The following is an 8,877-nucleotide window of genomic DNA, read 5'->3' on the forward strand; positions in this document are numbered from 1 at the left end:
GGAGCTGCCGCAGTGGTGCCTGCTGGAGGTCCACCAGAGCCACGGGAGCAGCTGACCATTCGCAGGCACGACTGCGGCAGCTCCACTGGAGCCGCCTGCCGCCCCCTCTGGCAAAATGCCGCCCACTAATAATCCTGGCGCCCTAGGCGATTGCCTAGGCCACCTAAATGAAAGCGGCGGCCCTGGCTGTATCTGAATCTTAACCAACCTCAGCCAACTGTGAAAAAAAAAAAAAAGCTAAACCAAACTGCAGGGAATTAGGAAAATGGTGAAGGCCTGCAAGGGGAAAAACAACCATCTCATGTCCCTGAAGCAGGTGTGTTTTTAAAATGCTAAGAAGGCCACAAAAAGCCAGTTTAAACTGGTACAAAAAGCACAAAAAACAAAGGTTCCTAAACAAAACACCCCCCAAAAGAAACCAAACTTAAAACTCTCCTAAAAGCTAAAGCAAATCAAAAATCAACAGCAGACCCTGGATGGCCTGTGCACAGGACAAAACTCTCGTCCGCACTTCCCCCTCTTCTTCTTATATTACACCCAGGCGTGGCTAGCCTCAATTCGTCCATGTGTGAGTATGAAAGTGAGTTAGGGCTGAGGCACTAACACTTTCTTTCTTCCTCCGAGTAACATGGAAGCGTTCCCAGCATTCACTGCTGTTATTTTATTAATAAAGCTTTAAAATTTAAACCCTTGGTGTGCTCCTTCATCTCCTCCTCTAACGATACTGTGGGCTCAGCCTAATCACCTAACGCCTCAGGCAAATTGGTAACAAAAATCTGTCACAGGATGAGGGATTTGGGGTGCAGGAGTCTGCTTCAGGGCTACAGTAGAGAGAGAGGACTCCCCCCAGCTCTCTCTCCCTGCAGCAGCACCTGTGCTGGGGAGGGAAGGGGCATCTCTCCCCTCCACGGCAGCCTCGGGGCTGGGGCCACAGGATAGGCACCCATCCCTCCAGCAGGTCTGGGCTGGGGATAGGTTGGGGTTTGGGGAGGGGCGCCCCGACTGTGGCTGGGTTGGGGCCCGGGGAAGGGCGCTCTTGCCACAGCAGGTTGGAGGCTGGACTAGGTTAGGGCTGGGAGAGAGATGCCCCCCCCCCCGGCCACTGCAGGTTCCCAGGTGGTTCCCTGAGTGTCTGCATGGTGCTAAGAGTGCGTGCAGCTGAACACCTTACAGGGAACTTAGGTAGTGTCTAAGTGCTGCAGCATTTCAGGTGTAAATAAGCCCTTTGTCTTACAAGTCAGGAAGGTTTTCTGGAGTTTCAGTCTCCTGTGGCTCTCTGGGGTGCAGGAGCCATGTTAATTTTCTGTCTTTCGAGTTCAGGCTCAGGATGACCCTCTCTGCTTTATTTCTATGGGTTTGTTTACTGCTAATGTGTAAATTGAGGTAAACCCACATTCCTGTGTCTAAGACAGACCTGTTTATCACCTTTACTTAGGCTAGGCTGTCTGGTGTTAAATATGTTCTAGTAACACCATACCAAGGGAATTCATAACTTCACTGTCACAGTGTGCATCACTCATGCTGGTCCAGTGCCTCCTCCTGGTCACTCTGGGGATAAGTTCAAGACCAATACCCATGCCCACAGTCTGCACACCGGGATTCTATTGCTGATCTCACCTACAGCTCCTCTTAGCTCAAGAACCACATTGTCCTCTTCGTGGCTCAGCCCTGCAACTGTGTCACTGTCCATGTTCCCCCTTTCCAGGGGAGGTTTGGTTCCTCAGTAGTCCAGCCACTTCCCCCATGGTGACTGCAGTCAATTGTCTTGCCACTTCCCCAGTGACAAGTGGGGGAGATCCAGGCCTGCCCACTACTCCGGGTCCCAGCTCAGGAACCCTGTGGATCGCAGCCTCCTGCTGTGCCTCTACTATTGCTGCCTTCCCCTGGGTTACCTCCCCGTGGCCACAGCACCCTCCTCAGTCTCGGAAGCCCATTTGGAGCTCCTTCTCCCCAGGTTCCTGTCCGTACTGAGCTGTCCATGGTGCTTCAGGGTTGCTGCCTGCTTCAGGCACAGCCTTCCCTCCTCAAGCTCTATGCAGCTACTGACCTTCTTTTATATGGCCCTGATTGGATGCTCCTCACAACCCCTCTTCTATTGGCTGCTTTTTGTGCAGCCTCCCTAGGCTCTATTCATCCCTTGCATGCCAATGTGGGGCAGACAGCCCATCGCATCCACATATAACCTTAACAGGTGCATTTTACAATGACTTTAATAACCAGTGTGTTATTAGCTTTCATGTGATATCTAACACAAGACCTTTTGGATGAATATCATGACATCAGAGTGGTGAGTGTAGTGAGTTGGTTGCATCTGATGAGAGATAGTGTACCCAGCAGGTATTAAGAGTTCTCAGAGTTGCAGTAACTCAGTTGTTCATATATCTCATTCCTCCCCTGCAGCATATTTTTCTATTCCAGTCCTGGACCTCCCTAGGGATCGAATCCTGGATGGTGTTGAGTATCCTGAGCTGTTCTTTAATTGAATAGGAATGGAGGCTGCTCAGCATCTTGCAGAATCAGATCACAGCTTGGTAGGACTTGTCAACTGCATCAAATGTTGTAATGTCAACTAATTGGGGCTGGGCTATATCCACCACATTCATTTCCCTTGACCAAGATTGGAAATTGAACCAAGTTCTCCAGAGATGAAAAGCCATTGTTCTGACCCCTAGCATCACTAACCCCCTCATTTTCAATTTCTCACAGTCATAGTCAATGTCTCTCCCTGTCTCTGGCCAGAGACTTTGGAGACAATTATTGTACCACTCTAGGCTGTACATGGTTGAGAGTGTCAAATTAAGGCTGACTATTTCAGCGTTGCCAACTGTCACAATTTTATCATGAGTCTTGCAATATTTATCGCTTTTCTTGAAGCCCCAGTTCCTGGAATCCCATGATTACAGCAGAGTCTCAGTTTCCATTTTTTAAAAAGTGAGTTTCTAGCCCACACAGTTGTGGAAAAAAGCTTAAAAACTTGAGCTCAATGTAACTTAAGAGTTCAAAAGGCAAGAAGCAATTAAAAGAATACATGTTTCATTATTTGTAAGCCAACTTCATGCTTTTTTAGCCTGGCCTCCTGATTTTCAAATGCTTGGGGTTGGCAATGCTCACGCTGCATCTTCCTTTGCTGCATTTCTGTGGCATCCATGTGATGTATGTCAGCAACATGACTGTAGCTATGTCAAAATAGTATTAGACGATTTATAAATTGCATTATCCTTAGAGACTTTCACAATCTATGTATGCAGAAAGGGGAGAAGGACAGTATACCTGAGAACAGCAAGTTTTCAAATACACCACAAATGATGAAACCTTAAATGGCATGTACCCTTCTTGTCCCATCAGTGAGCAAATGGAACACAAATCTGACAGTTACATCTGCCCACTTTTGCTCTGTCCAGCTCTCTGAGAGCTCTAGCAGGAGTCAGACATACCAGTGGCAATTAAAAGATTCCTGAGCAAAACAGAGCAGAGCTTTCCCTTTCATCTTGGCATGGAGCCCATGACCCATTTTTGTTCTCTGTCAGATCCGCAGGATCAGCAGATTAGATCCCCTGGAACCCTGTATATATTAATCCAACTGCCAGGCTGTCAAACAAACAAAGGGAAATGCAGGAATTATTATCTTGCCTGTTATGGCACCCTGCATATGTGTGAATGGAAGGTGCTTTGTGTTTCCTTCAAGCATGGTTGACAAAGCTTTTGTGTCCTGGCAGAGGCTTGAAGGGGCCTCTCAGTGGAACGTTGTATAAACCAGTGGTTCTCAAACTTTTTTTTTGCAGACCACTTGAAAATTGCTGAGGGTCTCCGTGGACCACTTAATGATCTTTCCAAATGTTGTTTGTACCATTAGCTAACTATTGTAAAGTGCTTTGGATAAAAGCGCCATATTAAAAAAAATTATAATAATAAACTTGTTTGTTCTACAAATAAAAGCACACAACTCATATTTAATATCAGCAGTCTTACCTTTCTAATGCAATGGATGTGCCCTCCCTCCCCTGCCATGGCAGCCCCCAAGAAGGGGCTGGGAAGGAGGAGGTCTCTCCACTGCCTCAGCAGCCACAGAGTTGAGGCTGGGAAGGAGGGCCTTTATCTCCGTGGCAGCCACAGCCCTGGAGCTGGGGAAAGTCACCTCTTTCTCTGGCCACCACAACCCTGCATGTCCCAAATTCCCCCTGCTTCTCACCCCACTGCCCCCTCCCACCTATCCCCTATTTCCCCCTCCCCCAAGGCCACTACCTCACCTTACATGTGCATATCCTCCAGGGTCCAGGCACCTAATTAGTGGAGCCACACCTGCGCAGCTCCACTAATTAGGTGGGTGACACTTCATTCTCTCATGTGCGACCACCTAGGCATGCACCTTAGCGGTAACTATCCGCAAACCACCTGAATGGAGCTCGCGGACCACTGGCAGTCCACGGACCACAGTTTGAGAACCTCTGGTCTACACTATCCACTGCTGCCCCACTTATGCCAAGCAGAATAAGGATTGTATTATTATATCTGGCATGAATATTTGTGCTTCCCCCATCCCACTCTCTCCTTGCAACCCAAACAAGATTTTCAGGGCAGAACTGCTGGTGGAATAGCTTCACCTGATTTACCACCCTTCGGCCATTCAAACCAAATGAACAGCCAGAGGGAGAGAAAGTAGCCAGTACTAGACTAAGGTGATCTGGGCTCTTCCCTCCTTTGCTATGCCAGGTAGAGTGTACATCTGGATGAGAATGATGGAGTGGGGATAGGAGTGGTTGTGGTTGAAGAGATTTACATTTCTACACAGAAAATTGTTTTTAAAATACTTTAAAAAAGAAAAAATAGTTCTATCAGAAAGTAAATTCCAGCAGGCCAAAGTATGGATGGATAGGCTAATATTGGGATTCAGATAATTGTCAGATTCAAGGTTCCTATTATTCAGACCCCAAATATCAGCCTTTTTGCCCCTTCTTCTCCTATCTTCTTTCATCCCCTTCTCCAGCATGGCCCAGCATTGGGTCCCTGTCATAAACAGATTGTTAAGGGTTAATGTCTCTTTTACCTGTAAAGGATTACAAGCAGGGAACTGGAACACCTGACCAGAGGACCAATCAGGAGACAAAATACTTTTAAATCTGGGTGGAGGGAAGCTTTTGTGTGTGTTCTTTGTCCGTTGTGTGTTCTTCTCTTGGGGGGTCTGAGCGAGACGAGACATTACTACAGGCTCTCTAAGTTTCTGTTCAAATAGTAAGTAAGAACATGCGGTTTTAGTCTTTCTGATTGTTTTTCTCTATTTGCAAATGTGGATCTGGCTGGTTAACTTTTATATGTGTAGTTGCTGGGAATATTTTGATTTATACTGGTACTGGGGGAAAAGTTTCTCTCTAATGTCTGTAAGCTATAGGACCCTGTAATATTTACATCTTGAAGTTACAGAGATAATTCTTTACTTTTTCCTTTCTTTTATTAAAAGATTTCTTTTAAGAGAACCTGATCGATGTTTTCCCCCTTTTTTCCTTTGTTTAATCCCAGGGGATTGGGTTTAAACTCACCAGGACTGGTGGGGGAGACGGGAGGGGGGAGAGGTGGAATCTCTCTGTTTTCCTTGAATCTGTTTGCCTCTTTGTGGAAGGGAAGGGACATGCTTCTCTGTATAGTGATTTAAAGAGGTTGGATCAGTAGTCTCTCAGGGTAGCCCAGGAAGGGAAAGTCTGGGAGGGGGAAAGGAAGGGGGAATGGTTTATTTCTCCTTGTTTTAAGAACCCAAGGGATTTGGGTTCTTGGGGTCCCCAGGGAAGGTTGGGGAGATCAGAGTGCCCCAAAACACTATATTTTTGGGTGGTGGCAGTGCTATCAGATCTAAGCTGGTAATTAAGCTTAGAGGATTCATGCTAGTATCTCATTTTCTGAACTCTGAGGTTCAGATCTGGGAAGGAAGATTATGACAGTCTCTCTTAGCACAAGACTTCTCCATTCCAGCAGGCGAAGACTCCATATCTTTTAACTTGAGAGGAGCAACCAGGTTGTCTGCTAACCTTACCCTGACTTCTTGATCTGGGTTAGCCCATCACTCCAGGCTGTTTGATGGGCCTGGTGCTCCTCCAGTTCATGGTAAACATCTTTAACGGGTGAGAGTGGCTTGCTGGCCTCTGTTATGGGGCAGCTGACCCTCACTGGCAACAAAAAGGGCATTAAAAGCAGCCCTAGGGAGGCTGTGCCGGAGGCAGCCAATCAGAGGAGGGCTGAGAGGAGCAGCCAGTCAGGGCCAAGTAGACCCATATGAAAAGGGAGCTGCAAGGCAGAGAAAGGCAGTTCTCCGCTGGAAGCCCAGATAGGAAGGACTGTGAAGGGCTAGGAAGACTGCCAGTACCCTGACAGAGCAGTGTTGCAAACCAAGGCCCTCATACAAGAGAGGATTGTAGATGGAGGCCCTGATACAAGGGAAGGAGGATGCTGGAGCCACATGGGAAATGGCTAGACTGTAGATGGCAGTTTGCCACGGAGGGGAAGTGGCTGAACAGCGGACAGCAGGTCCCTCAAAAGGAGGGTGGCACAGTGTGTGGCACAGCCGGAGGGCTGTGTCGCTGAAGAGGATGTCGCAGTCCTTGGAGAGACATTGTTCCTAAGAGCAGGAGTCCTGGTGGTGATGCACCACCTGGAGGGGGGTATACTCATTCCCAAGACAGATGGTAGGACGTGCCAGAGAGGGGAGTGAACCCCGTTACAGCCTCCCACCCCACTGGGAAACAACAAACCAGGCAACATTCCTCCTAGACTTTCTGCTGCACTTCTCCAGCTTATTAACACTGGGGTACTCCAGTAGAATGCAGTAGCCTACTGGGAATCTCTGGGGTGTCTCAACTCATAAGTGTTAAAGTGTCAGTGCTGACAGCAGCAGCCACTAGACTAGATGGATGGATGGGTGAATGTTTGTGAGCTATATGTTGCCCAGATATCTCAAACGTCAGGAGTTCCCTACAGGCAGACTTGATTAACAAGCAGCAGAGAATCCTGTCGCACCTTATAGACTAACAGATGTTTTGGAGCATGAGCTTTCGTGGGTGAATACCCACTTCGTCAGATTCTGCATTTACAGATCCAGACTAACATGGCTACCCCTCTGATACTTGACACCATGCAAAGCACTGCATTTAGCCGTATGGAGTGGAAATCCATCAGTTGCATCTGATGAAGTGGGTATTCACCCACGAAAGCTCATGCTCCAAGTTTATAAAAACATCTGTTAGTCTATAAGGTGCCACAGGATTCTCTGCTGCTTTTACAGATCCAGACTAACACGGCTACCCCTCTGATACTTGATTAACAAGGAAATAATAAACCCTTCTTTTGAAAATACTTTATCCAACTGGGGCTTTTCATGGCTACAATTTTCTCCCATCTGTGACGCCAGGTTACATGCATAATTGTTCGCGGGATTGGGGCCTTACACTCTTACTCAAGCAAATAACTGCAGCAGAAATCAAAGTGCCTGTTGGGATGAGCACAGAGAATTTGCACTCGCCCAACATCCCAGAGATGGCACATGGCAGAAGGGCTTTATTCAGAGGCTAACATTTGAGCAGACGGCCACTGAGCATCCTCAGTACTGATTTTTCAGTTCCTTATTACATTTTTTTTAAATCTTGCAACCTCTCCCTCATCTGTGATTTAGTGAAGATACTTTATATTCATGGAGGAAAAGACTCATCCAAAGACTAGCAATGTTAGTTCAGTCATATTAAAATGACTGGGGAGGGGAGAGAGGAAGGACGGGGTCCTACCCCAGTCAGAAAGGGGTTAAGGAGCTCATCTTGGCACAGTCAGCTCCAATCCAGCATGCCTGTGGGGCCTGGTGCACCTAAAGAGGAGGTAGATCTGTCCAAGGGAGTGCTCAAGCCCACGGCAAGGTGGCATTTGGAGGGAAGCTGAGTGAGGGCTTTTTAGCCCCACAGCCCAGGGACTGCTGGCTGGCAAAGCTACTGAAGTGCTTCTGCCACCTGGACTGAGAAATAGTACAAAGCACCTTGATTTTGGGTTTTTTTTCTTTTCTTTAGTGCTCAGGGAATTCATCCTGGGCCTTTCAGACAGACAAGGGGTTAGACACTCCGCCCTGCCACAGGTGTTATTTATCCCATTTGCCTGGCAAGGAACAGCAGGGCGAGCCCAGACTGTTTTGAGGGTGGGATTGTTTTGTTTGCCTTTTTTGTTCAACAAACCCCAGAAGGGAGGGGAAGAGACATTTCCCCAAGGATGGGAGCCCGGGGAGCATAGTCTATACTTCAAACTGACTCTCCAGCAACCTCTACGGTTGAAGATGTCAGTGACACGAACAATTCCCGTCCTCATCCTGAAGAGATGTTATGGGAGGGGCAAGTGGGGCAATTTGCCCCAGGCCTAGGGCCCCCCAGGACCCCCATGAGAATATAGTATTCCATAGTATTGCAACTTTTTTTTTTATGGAAGGGCCCTCGAAATTGCTTTGCCCCAGCCCCCCTGAATCCTCTGGGCAGCCCTGTTGGGCTAAGACTAAGGCCAGGTCTACACTGCGACTTTAAATCGGTTTAATGGCCGATATACCGATTTAACGCTGTATCCGTTCACATGACGTCGTCATTAATATCGAGTTAACCGCCTCCTTAAATCGATTTCGGAACTCCTCCCAAACGAGAGGAGTAGCGCTAAATTCGATAGTGATAACTCGGATTAGGGTTCGTGTGGACGGAAATCGACGTTATTGGCCAACGGGCGGCATCCCAGAGTGCTGCAGTGACCGCTCTGGACAGCAATCTGAACTCGGATGCAGCGGGCAGGTAAACAGGAAAAGCCCCGCGAACTTTTGAATTACATTTCCTGCTTGTCCAGCGTGGAGCTCTGATCAGCACGGCTGGCGATGCA

This window comes from Chelonoidis abingdonii, chromosome 1 (assembly GCF_003597395.2).
Source record: "Chelonoidis abingdonii isolate Lonesome George chromosome 1, CheloAbing_2.0, whole genome shotgun sequence".
In the NCBI taxonomy this organism is placed as follows: Eukaryota; Metazoa; Chordata; order Testudines; family Testudinidae; genus Chelonoidis; species Chelonoidis abingdonii.